At 47.9% G+C, this 12,906-nt stretch overlaps 2 long non-coding RNA genes across 2 annotated transcripts in view; both read left to right on the top strand.

The window, feature by feature from the left end:
• The window catches only part of Plut (PDX1 associated lncRNA, upregulator of transcription), a 42,924-nt gene extending 32,044 nt beyond the window's left edge, over nt 1-10,880 (top strand). The window contains exons 3-6 of the long non-coding RNA NR_038157.1: nt 65-289; nt 8,189-8,276; nt 8,631-8,735; nt 10,277-10,880. This is a non-coding gene — a long non-coding RNA (PDX1 associated lncRNA, upregulator of transcription). The remainder of the gene's footprint in view (nt 1-64; nt 290-8,188; nt 8,277-8,630; nt 8,736-10,276) is intronic.
• Nucleotides 898-2,600, top strand: Gm38750. Its single transcript, XR_868709.1, has 3 exons — nt 898-1,241; nt 1,969-2,166; nt 2,302-2,600. It is a non-coding gene; the product is annotated as a predicted gene, 38750 (long non-coding RNA).
• Nucleotides 10,881-12,906: the final 2,026 nt, after the last annotated feature.

The raw sequence follows: 12,906 nt of genomic DNA, 5'->3' as shown, positions 1-12,906 counted from the left end.
TCATTCAGAATCAAGAAATTAGGAAAACACCCTAAACAAGAATATATATTGAATTTGTCATTAGATGTATAATGAGACACTCAACATAATCACCAGAGAACGCATATTGGAAGTGGGATGCCACTATACCTCTGCCCACCCATCAGAAAGGCACGACGAAGATGGCAGAGTGTGCCGGGTTGGTAAACTGTGGATATAACCAATAGAACCACTTTGCCAGACTCTGAGACAGCACCCACCAAAGCTGGATATGAATGCCCTACGATCTAGTCCTGGACCCGGTCAACAGGTATGTGCACAGTTCACTAACCAGCACACGTTCCACTGTCCATAGTAGCCTGGGTTGTGGCAGCTCTGAGCTGGACACTACCCAAGGATCTATTCACAGCAGCAGTAGCAGAGACTAACCTATCCTAATGTTTTCAGACAAATGGAGTACTGTAAAGCAATGGAAAGGTAAACAAACAGCTGCGTGCAAAATACACGCGAGCGTCCTAAAGACAGTGGAGAACCAAGGAGACCGGAGACAAAGGGCGCACATTGGGACTCTGTTCCGAATGACGTTCCAAGCCAGGCAGAGGCAGCTTTTCTGGCCGGAAGCAAGACTGGGGGTACTGGAAAGGAGTGTTGGAGCTTCTGGGGTGCTGGTCGTGGTTTTTCTTGTATTGGTGGCTGGTTCTGTGGGTGTGGAATGCTGTGACCCTTTAATACAGTTCCTCGTGTTGTACTAACCCCAACCATAACATTATTTTTGTTGCTAGTTCATAACTGTAATTTTGCTAGTTATGAATCCAAATATAAATATCTGATATAAAATCCCTGTGAAAGTGTCATTTGATCCCAAAGGGGTCACAAGCCACAGGTTGAGAGCTGCCGCTGTAGTGGAGCAGGACTTATAGAATGAATACATATTTATATCTATGTCTATATGTATTGTTTATGTTGTTGATATTATTCCTATTACTTACATTGTTTATATTATTTAACATTCACGTTCATATTATATCAGAAAGCTTATAGTCTGTGGTCCAGCTTAGTCCAACAATGACTGTCTACTGGAAGGTCCAAGAATCCAGTAGTTGTTCAGTCCCCAAGACTGAACTGGTCTCAGCTGGTCTTCAGAAGATTCTGGAATCCTGAAGCAGTAAGCTCTAATACCAGGGATGGAATGGTCTTGCCAGTGAGAGCAAGAGCAAGCAGGCAAAGGAAGCGAGCTTCCTTCATCCATGGGCTACCCGCAGGTATGACCCAGCTTAAAAAATAGACCTTCCCACCTCAAAAGATCTGGCGTGAAGGTGTATCCTCCTACCTCAAAGATATAGATTAACAGTGGGTCTTCCAATTTCAAATGATTTAATTAAAAAAAATTCCTCACAGGTATACCCAGCCATTTGGGTTTTAGTTAATACCAGATGGAGTCAAGTTGACAACTAAACTAGCCTTCGAAGGCCCGCAGATGATGGGGTCCATTCAGGGTCACCATGCCCCAGGGCTACTGTGGAGGCAAATGAGTAGTATCTGCTTGTCTTATATGTGACCTTAATGCCATCCATTTATTCACAGACAAAAGGTTTCAGACCAGTCCTTAATCAGAGCATAGAGGCCAAAACCATTAGCCTGCACTGTCTGTAGGGTAGCAAGGGTATTCATATCCTAAAGTGCGTGTAGGGTGGTAAGGGGCTTCGTGGATTACCGGAGGGTCATGGGGGCACCTTCCATATGTGTATCCCTGCCAGTGCTTGTCCTAACCCGCCCACTGGTTGGCAGAGACCAAGGAAAAGAAAGGTTGCTTTGAGGACAAAGAAAAGTGACTGGGGGCGGGGTGGGGTGGGGGTGGGGACATGAAATGAGGGTGAAGGCTCACAAAGGCCCAGGCTCCTTGCCAAAGACAGACTGTGGGAGATGATACAAGGTAAAGGGTGAATGGCTGAAGAGGGGATACGACCTGTGACTCCGTATTTCTCCTAGACAGCACAGCACCGGCCCACCAGAGCTCTGGTCTGGATGACACGCTCTTTTTCTTGAATGCGACTGTTGCACGTTTTTCTTAAAGCCACGTGTGTCTGAGGAGACTCGGGTTTGGTTGCTTTGGATACCAAGAACACGAGCTTGTCGGATATGAAGACAGAAGAAATGGTGACCCACCCCATGGAGGTACACAGCCAGGTATGCCACCCATACGCTCCCAAGAGAGACTGCTGCTTGGACAGCAGCCGTTCCCAACTCGATTGCGATGGGATTGTCCCTCCTCTGCTCCCTTAGACAGAGTAATGGACGAAAATGACTGTCAGGTTTCTCCAGGCAGAGACCTGGGTATGGAGGACAGACCCCAGAGAGCCTGGATCCAGGAGAAGACGTGGAAGTGTTGGAGTGGGAAGGTCAGGTCTGCTCAGGGATAAGTCTGAACTGTGACATTGCAATTCTGGTGAGTATCACAGACAAAGCAGGGCTTCTCAACATGTGGTCCTCGGATCAGCACAAACATCTCCCGCGAGCTTCTACAAAATACGGTCTAAGGCGCCAGCCAGACCTTCTGAATCAGGAAACTGAGACTGAAAAGCTGGGCAGTGGTGACGCACACCTTTAGTCCCAGCACCCGGGAAGCAGAGGCAGCTGAATCTTTGAGTTCAAGGCCAGCCTGGTCTACAGAGCAAGTTCCAGGACAGCCAGAGCTACGTGAAGAAACTCTGTCTCAAAAAGAGAAAGGAAGCAAGGAAGGGAGAGAGAGAGAAAGAAAGAAAAGAAAGTAAAGAAAGAAAGAAGGAAGGAAGGAAGGGAGGGAGAGAGAGAGAGAGAGAGAGAGAGAGAGACAAACTAGGGATTTCACAGACATCCTAGTAGTTTACCCATTCTAAGTACTCAACACCTGGATCTATATTGTCTTTTCAGTCATGAAACTTCATCTCAACTTGAAAATCTGAACTAGATCCCAGTGATATGTCAGTTATGGGGTTAGAGGGAGTGAGGTAGGAGGGCTGAGGGAAGATTCCACCCTGCATGTCCTCAGCCTCTAAACCAGAGGTTCTCAACCTGTGGGTCATGACCCCCCCACCCCCCCACCCCGCCAGACCTTTGGAAGGCACCACAGGAATTTACATTACAGGTCCTAACAATAGCAAAGTTGCAGTTATGAAGTAGCAATAAAAAGAATGTTCCCACAACATGAGGAACCCTATTAAATAGGGTCACCACATTAGGAAGGTTGAGAACCACTGCTGCAGCCATGAGCGGCTTCCGTGCTGTGGCTCTGAACATTGAGGAAATCACAGGCAGAGGCCAGGGATTGCTGGCGATGGCCTCTGTCCCAGCCGTGTGTGTTCTGCAGGAGTGAAGGAACAAGAGAGCTCTCTCTCCCTGCCAGATCTGCTGACTTTGTGACTAGCACACCTGTCTGGCTAGCTTGTAAACTGAATGGCCACTTTCTCCTGACAATGGCCTGCTCAGAGAATGATTTATGGGCAGTCAGTTCTCATTTATAAAAACGACAACACTCCAGCTGATAATATTGATAGATGTGAAATTCGGTATCTGCAGGATAAAAGCCACTGGCCCCGCCGAGACTTTTGGCCGCCTGGCAAAGGCGTGGTGTGCTGACTGCTGCTAGTTCTCTGAGGAGTGTTTAAGGTCCACGGCATTAAACTCAACACTAGGTTCTGGGCAGATCCCAGGAAGAAAGGCTACGGAGGAAATGCTTTGCTCTGTGATTCTCATATAGCAAGGAGCTATGGGGTCAGTCACTTAGGTCACGGAAGACAGACATGTGGGCAGCGAAGCTGTGGCTGAGACGTCCTCAAAGAGCGCTCTCTGTGGTGTGCCGGTAAGTACAGTGAGGAGTTGGCACCACCTTATATCTGCAGGTTTCAAAGTTCTTGGGGTGAGTCAGCCGTTCCTTATACTTCTTATGAGGCACCCTGAAGTACAGGTTAGGCAGTGGCAAGGCAGGTCATGGAGTGACTAACCAAGCTGCTGCCCTTGTGACCCAAGGACAGCTAGAGAAGGAGACAGGGTCTGCAGAGGACTTTCACAGTTTGGTGCCCGACCTGGTGCCGCACCGGATCCCCCAAGCAGGTACGTAAAAGCTCTGATTTCACTTTTGGGTGTGAGGCATAGAATCTGGGAGCCCCCTGATGCTGAGCCACACCCCCTCGCCTCTTAAACTAGCTCCTCTTCAAAAATTTTGGTTTGGTAGGTGTGTGCTAGGGTGGAGATCGGAAGTCTAGTTTAGCCGTGTCCGTGGGTGACTGCGGTGCATGACCACACTTGGCACTTAAGAGTCAATGAATATGGGGTGGAGGAGCTGCGGAGGTACCGACTGCCATCAGAAAGGTGAGGGACCCGACCACCACCAGAAAGGCTATTCTCTTCCTTCCTACTACTCCCTCAGTCAATCAGGGTCTCCACTTAAAGGGGTTATATGCCCTGTTGAGATGTCAGTGTGTCCCAACAATTAAAAATTATTTTTTTATATTGTATTCATTTACTTACTTTGTATATACGGGTGTTTGGCCTGCATGGATATCTGTGAAACACCTGCATGACAAGTGCCCAAGGAGGCCAGGAGCGGGCGTCACATCTCCTGGAATTGGAGTTATAGGAGTGTGAACCACCATGCCTGGGTTGGGAATTGAACCTGGGCTCTTTGGAAGAGCAGCCAGGGCTCCTCGCCACTGAGTCATGTCTCCATCCCCATGATTCTGATCAGGGTTGAAAGAAGCTAATGTTTTCTGAGGGACAGAGAGACATTTTTCTTTAGCCTTGTGGTCACTGGTAAGTTGGCCACACCCCTGTAAGTAATGCCTCATCCATTCCACCCTCCTCCCTCTCCCCTTTCACCCTCCTCCTTCTCTTCCATTTACTTTTGGGCCATTTCCTTCCTCCTGTCAACATTAGCGTTGGCCTTGTGGGAGGGGCATATCATTTTATCTGACCCCTGTGATCGCATCCAGCAAAGACTCTTCCAGACCTCACACGGGGTACATGTCTTGAGTTATGGCAAACTGGTGGCAATAAGAAAAGTCCTTTATTCTGATCTGAAAGGCTGATGGTGGAATGTGGGCCTTAGAAAGCACAGCTGTTTGCCCTGTTTTCCCAACACTGAGTGGAAAGGAAAATCCTTCCTGAAGAACACATGTAAACATTTCCTGAGAAGGCCACGGTTCTGCTTCCTGCAGCTTAGGTTCAACATTCACACAAGGAAACGTGAAGATGGCTAACCACAGCAGCACGCAACTGTTGACACCAGGCCTGTCAGAGCCCTCCAGTCAGTCCTCTTGAAATGGAAGGAAGCTGATAGACCATCATCCTGAAGAGACAGGAGCCAATTACAGAGAAATGGAGGCTTTTCCGTACAGTCCTGGGGCATGGCGGCCTGGAGCATGCAGGCTACCCACTGCTGGTTGTGACAAGGCTTTGCACAGAAGTGAGGGGGACTCATGACCCTGAGTGACGAGGAATTATGTGACAAAGGGAGCATGCACTGTGCTGTCACCACTCAGCAAACCATACCTCAAACTCCTTCAGGGCCAGGGTGCCTTTTTGCAGCGTCTTTATCTTGTGCACCTCATAGAATCAGCTAAGAAGGCAGTGTCTATTTTCTCGCCAGCTAAGGGCTTGAGCTGTCCCCATAGTGTATGACAAAGGCACCCAGGAGAATCTGGATTTTATTCAGTGGGAGAGAATAAAGAGATTGCTAAGGGTTTGTGCGTGGAGTTGGTTCACAGAGAATCAAAACCACCTGGGGCCAGCTTTGGGTTATAGGACAAAAACTTAGCCTAAATGGGTAAGATATTCATATTATATAATTCAGTATTATCTAAAGAGACTATATCTGAGTGGGATAGATTAGCCTGGCATTGTGGCACATGACTTTAGGCCCAGTACTCAGAAGATAGAGGCAGGAGGATCTCTGTGAGTTCAGGCAAGTCTAGTCTGTCTACATGGGTGGTTTGGAGGTTCCAGGTCAGCCAGTGCTGTGTAGTAAGATATTGTCTTAAATAATAAAAATGAATCTGATGATGACGAAATAGAAGGACAGTCAGCTAGGCATGGTGGGGCATGAACGCAATCCCAGCATGCAGCAGTTTGGAAGATGAAGATCAAAAGCTGCAGACCACCCCAGGCAAGAAGGATTGGAGTCAGTCTGTTGCAAAATGTCTCTCTTTGCATGAAGTCATGAGGGTTTGTCACTTCTTTGTTTGTATTCTTGATTTAGGGTATATTTTAATTTACAAATTTTTTAATTTTTAATTTTTTAATTTTTATTGATCTGTTGATAATTTCATACACATATATACTGCATTTTGACCTTATTTACACACAGACCCCTCCCCAACTGCTCCTCTTTTTCTAACCTTTAATCCCACTCCCACTCTGTCTCCCTCTTTTAAGCCACCAGAATCCAATTTTGGCAGCCTGTATACTCACGGGTAGGAGCAATCCACTGGAGTGTGGACAGCCCTGTTGGGCTATATCCTTAAAGAAAACTGGCTCTCCCTCCCTTAAAACTGGCTCTCCCTCCCCCAGAAACCATGAGAGAGGGAGATCTACTCATAGGTCCTCGGCTGGGGGTGGGGTCTCAGATGCCCATCTCCCACTCCACTATGGAGTGTTGACTGGCTTGGTCCTGTGCAGGCAGCCACAGCTGCCGTGAGCTCATGACCACAGTGGTCCACTTGTTTCCAACAGACCCAGTTTCCCTCTAGTGCTCACTGATCTCTGTCTCTTAGCATCTTTCCACTCCTGTGATGGTCCCTGAGCCTTGGGGACGGGGCGTGTGGTGTAGATGTCCTACTCATGACTGAATAGGCCACTGATGCTTTTTCTCTGCACTTTGACTAGCTGTGAGTTCCAGCACTAACCACTGACCACTGCCCAAAGAAACTTCTCTGATGGAGTCTGGTTCATCCCTGGCTCCTGTAAGCTCCACAGCCGTGGGTTCTGGGTCAGCTCTATAATACCAAGCACGTGTTTCCTCCTCACCCATAAACAGCCCCGCCATGATTGCAGCCATGGCCATGTCTTGCCACACTGGGTATAGTACCCACGTCTGGGTAAGACTGTTGATGACGCCTCCTGCCCTCTAGAAGCTAAGTCCTGAGTTATGAATTCATCTATCCTTGCCCTTACTCATGAGGTATCTATTGCACACTGACTGTCTGCTAGGAACTGCACCAGGTGCTGGTTGGCCATCACAGAGATGAGTCGAATGCACTTTCTGCTTTGAAGGTATCTCTCTCTGGTCAAGTGAGGACACCTTGTAAATATCCATGATCAAAACAGGCTTTAGATATTAGCTGGGATCAAAGAAAAATTCCAGCAAGTGACTTTGTAGATAGACAGGCTTGAGCTAAAATAATGTAGAAGGACCAGCCGTGATCTTGAGACGAAGAGCTGAGACAGGAGGATTAAGAGCTCCAGCTCTGCCGGGCGTGGTGGCCCATGCCTCTAATCCCAGCACTCGGGAGGCAGAGGCAGGTGGATTTCTGAGTTCAGGGCCAGCCTGGTCTACAGAGTGAGTTCCAGGACAGCCAGGGCTACACAGAGAAACCCTGTCTCGAAAAACCAAAAAAAAAAAAAAAAAAAAAAAAAGAAAAGAAAAGTAAAGTTCCAGGCCTGCCTGCACTAAAGAGCAAGACACTGTTTCAAAATCGACCCATACAATGTAGCTGATTTTTAAAAAGACTTATTTATTTTTATTCTACATGTACTAGAGTTTTGCCTGCATGTATTTGAGCACAGTGTCCCTAAAGAGGCCAGAAGAGGTCATTGTCTCCCCTAGACTTGGAGTTACAGATGGTTGTGAGCTACTCCACGCGTATGCTGCGAACCAACCTGAGTTTTCCCCGAAAGACCCATCGGGTACTCAACTGCTGGACAGTCTCTCCACTTCCTATTGTTTGGATACATCAGTTTAAGAGTTTGAAAAACTGTCCATCCCTCCTCCCCCTCTCTTCTCTCTTTCTCTCCATCTTCCCTCTTTCTCCCTCTCTCCTTTCTCTCTCTTCATCTTTCCATTTTCTCCCTCTTTTGCTCTCGATCTCTTTCCAGCCCCCTCTTTCTTCCTCCATCTTTCCCTTCTCACCAATAAACTTTTTCTATATTAAAAAGAGAGAGAGAGAGAGTTTGAAAAACACAGAAAAGATACTGACAGCATGTAGCAAGTGACGGGATTTTCTCTATTTTCCTACAGCGATCACTTCTTATAGATTACAGACGAAGCCTGAGAACACACCTGCTGTCTTTGGGGACATGGGCTTCCTGCGGTGCTCCAGTTGGAGGTCAGCCCTAGGGCACTGTTCACTTACCTTAAATTAATTGATTAATTAATTATATGGGTACACCGTCACTGTCTTCAGACACACCAGAAGAGGACATCGGACCCCATTACAGATGGTTTTGAGCCACCATGCAGTTGCTGGGATTTGAACTTAGGACCTCTGGAAGATCAGTCAGTCAGTGCTCTTAACTGCTGATCCATCTTTCCAGCCCAGTAGCTTACTTTCAAAATTATTTACTCAGCTTGGCATGACAGAGCAGGCCAGTAATCCTCAGGAGGCCAGAGTGGGAGGGTGGCCAGTTCAAGGCCAGCCTTGGATACAAAGGAAGTCTCTTCTTGTTTTTTTGATATGCAGGAAATACAGTCCACGACCCCAGGCTGCCTGGCAGGCTCTCTGAACTGCCCCAATATCCTCTGACCTAGTCAATCCATTCCAGCATGGTTGTTTGAAAAACAGAATGTAAGTGTTGGTCTCCATTTTCTTTTCTGTAAGAGACTGTTCTTGTCATCTCCGTGTCCCCAGTCCTTTCAGGTAGTGTAGAAAGAGAAATGACAAGTTGCATGAGGGTGTGGGAAGTGCCTTTCTCCAGAATTTTAATGGAGATGGTAAAAGACATGAAACAGTCAAACTCAAAACCCTACACATGGGGCACAATAAAGTCTGCAAGCCTGGCCAAAAGCATTGCCTCATTGAACACTACCTAGTCAGCAGCACCCTCTGTGCACAGTGCCTGGCCGGCAGCACCCTCTGTGCACAGTACCTGGCCGACAGCACCCTCTGTGTACCATGGGTCTTGGTGGCTTGCTGAGACCCCCATGACCCCATCTACTTTTCTGATCAACCCCCAAATCTGTCTTTAGAGGGAAAAAAGATTGGTTTATCTGTTCTATTGACCAGTTAAGGGGAATTTTATAAAATAAACAAATAAATAAAGCTTTCTGGCAGGTGTCAGCTTAGGAGGTCTTGTTTTCGTTTTGTTTAAAAGCCAGCTGTATAAGCCTGAAACCTTGACATCAGTCCTCAGAAAGCACTGGGTGCAGGACCATGTGCAGTAGGGCACGCCTTTAACCTCAGCACCTGAGAGGCAGAGGCAAGGGATCTCTGTGAGTTCCAGGCCAGCCAGGGTGCTGCATATCTGTAACCCCAGCTCTCCTACCAAGAGGTAGACGTTGGAGATAGGAGAATCCATAAGAAGCTTGCAGGCCAGCTAGTATATAGCCGAACTAATTCTACCATTGTCCTCTCTGTGTCTCTCTGTCTCTCTCTCTCTCTGTCTCTCTCTGTCTCTCTCTCTCTCTCTCTCTCTCTGTCTCTCTCTCTCTCTCTCCCTCTCTCTCTCTCTCTCTCTCTCTCTCACACACACACACACACACACACACACACACACACAAACAAATATAGTCTTCTGTTGGTGATTTTTCTTTTCTGTCCCTTTAAAAAGAAACTAAAATTTCCCCTTCTTTTCTTTCCCTTTGTTGGTTTTGTTGTTGTGTTGTTTTTGTTCTTTTGAGACTGGATTTCTCACTGAAGCCCTGGCTGAACTGGGACTCTTTCAGTAAACCAGGCTGACCTTGGGTTCACAGAGATCCCCCTGCCTCTGCCTCCCAAGTGCTGGGACTAAAAGCATGTGTTACCATACCCATGGCTTTAAATTTTCTTTACAAAAACAATTTTTTTCCCAATGTGATTTTTCCCCTGAGATGAGATTCCTTTCAACTGGGACTATTGTCCACACTCTTCAGATATTCTTAATTAATTAATTAAACTAGACACATCAGAAGAGGGCATCAGATCCCATTACAGATGGTTGTGAGCCACCATGTGGTTGCTAGGAGTTGAACTCAGGACTTCTGGAAGAGCAGCCAGTGCTCTTAACTGCTGAGACATCTCTCCAGCCCTCTTTAGATATTCTTAAATAGTTCCACTCTCTGAAAAGTCTCTCTGAAAACCAACTACCCCGGAATCTTCTTGTTAGCCTGTTCCATTCTGTCTTCTTCCAGATAATGACTTTCCAAGGAACTGAAGGTTCTCCAGTTGGCTGTGTGACAGGGGATGAAAACAAAACCTCTCTGAGCTTAGAACACCCGTCTGATAGGACCAGTCTGATAATATAACACACGTGGACTGAACACTAACAGCTCCACCTGGGCCCTGCCCTTGATGCTGAAGACCCACCAGTGGGCAAAATGTCCTCACTCTTAGAAAGGTCACCATGCAGAAAATGCATAAATGTCTGTGTTAGTAATACACTTAGAACAGCTTTGACCCTGGGGTCTCAGAAGGAGGAGCATCAAAGCTGAGCCTGAAGGGTAAATAGAAATGGCTGGCTGGATAGACATTAGCAGTGGTGCTTCAGTGCCCTGCCTGGCACTCAAGAGGCCATGGGTTCCATCCCCAGTGCAGCAGAGAACAGCAGTCACCAGCTCTGCGGGTGAGAAGATGCCCCCTGCGCCCTGGCTGTGACCAAGGCACGGGTGAGGAGGACAGAAGCACAAAGAAGGCTGGAGAGTAACCAGGGAACACGCTGGGTGACACTATGGTTTGATGCAGCAGTGGGGCTAGAACTCAGCTCCTCCAGTGTAATAAACTAGAAACTATTGCTATTCATTTACGTCCCTGCCTCTTTTTGACTTTTTTAAATTTTAAAGAAGGGTTTCACTAAGTCCCCAAGGCTGGCCTTGACCCTGCTCTCATGGACTTAGAATTTGAAATAACTTCAGCCTCAGCTTCCTGAGTAAAGAAACTTTTAATCTGGACTAGAGAGATGGCTCCGTGGTTCAGGCTCTTGACAGGACCAGCGTTTAATTCCCAGCACCCATATGGTGGTTCGAGATCGTCTGTAACTCTAGTTCCAAGAGATCCAATCACTTCCGACTTTCATGGGGGCTGCAGGTAAAACACACACACACACACACATACACACTAAAGTAAAATAAATCTACCCCCCAGCCCCCGCCCGCTCCAGCCCCATTTGCTCCAGCCCCCGCTCAAAAACTAAATCTTTTTTTTTTTTTTAAAGCTTTTAGTCACTAACTTGGTCTGATGGAGGTTTGTCAAGGATCTTTGTGGTAGCTGTGAGGGTGACAGAGGGGCAGGCAGGCATAGGAGCTGATGGGAAGAGGTATACTCACCTGCTTGGTAACAATCGAAGGCATCAGAAGCCAAGCGCAGCGTGTCCTCTGTGTGCAGAGTGGAAGGACAAGCCCACAAGCTGAGTGGATTATGGGTAGTTGAGTGTCTGCCCCCGGTAGAGGGGTCTGGAGAGTTTCATGTTTTAGCTTACACACAGGATTGTTATGAGGAAACTGCTAGCCAGCTTTATCCCAAGGGGACTGTTGAATGTATGAGACTCATTTGATCCCAAGCTGGCGGAGTTTTACCACTTAACACTTAACCTTAAAACTGTGGTTTTAAATTAATCTGCAGCCAGCACCAAAGATTGTCTTCTGCTCTTTGCGGGCCCTTGGGCCTCACTTTAGGTATGCGTGGGTGAACGCGACGGGGCGTGTGTGTGTGTGTGTGTGTGGGGGGGGGTAAGACACAGCTGTGACTGCTCACTTCCAGACAAACTCCAGACCCTGTGGGGGCCTAGCAATCTTGCTCGCTGTGTCCCAGCTCTGATCGCTATTGCGGTCGTGCACCGGCAGGGGGCGCTGCGACTTCACCGTTTCGAAGCCGCTTCCAGGCACAGCTCCAGAGCTTGGCCACTGAATAAAGTGCATGCAGTGAGCCCGCAACCCCAGGGTAAAGCTGCCAACGCCCGCAGAGAGCTGCTGGGGACCCCGAAGCTGGACTTCTCCCAAGCTTTGGGGCCTGTGAGCACAGCCCTGCTCATGCCCTGCCTGGAACTCTGCCCTGCAGCTTTTCCTCCCGGCAACACAGGGATTGCTGTTTTACTTTTTACTCTGTTTTGACTCATTCCCCGCACGCTGCAGGTCAGCTCACCCCCACCTAACCACTCTTCAGCAATCATTATTTGAGCGAACTGCCTGTGGTGGGCAACTATGGCTTAGAGTAACTGATCAAGACAGAGGGGCACGCAAAATGCCCAAACTCAAAACAGAGGTGAGGTTTGAACAGCAGGACTGTCATGACATTGTCCTGTCTGGGACCAGCTGCCACCCAGTTCCAATCTCAGCAAGCAGCTGGCCTAGAAGACAAACTTGTTTTCCACCAGTGGGTGACACCCTGGGACACTCGTGTGGTAAACACATCCATAAGGAACCAGAAATAGCAGGGGATTTGCGTTTTCTTTCTAAGGGGACTTAGCAGCCTCTGCTGAAGTCCATTACAGGACAATGAAGGATCATTACATAGCTGTGAACCTTTCCTCCAAAGGAGAGTGGAGGGAGGGGGCATGACCTTCATACCAGTCTCTTCCCCCCGACAGGAGGCATGAGAGTGGGGAGTCCCTATGTCAAAATCTATAGAAGCTCCAAGTTGGCTCTTGCCACAGTAGCATCAACTTAAGCAGGCTGTATTTGTAGATTCTGTCTGTCTCTATCACCTGTGAAATTCAGTGACCATCCACAGCATCCATCGAAGGCAATCTCTCTCGGCTCCATCGAGGCCGCCTAAGGACCCTTTCCTTTCTTCACCAGGGGGCCAGAAAAGGATGTGCAGTAGTACC

Source organism: Mus musculus, chromosome 5 (genome assembly GCF_000001635.26).
Source record: "Mus musculus strain C57BL/6J chromosome 5, GRCm38.p6 C57BL/6J".
Classification (NCBI taxonomy): Eukaryota; Metazoa; Chordata; class Mammalia; order Rodentia; family Muridae; genus Mus; species Mus musculus.
Note: the sequence above shows the minus strand (reverse complement) of the source record. Positions and strands in the feature narration are given on the sequence as shown.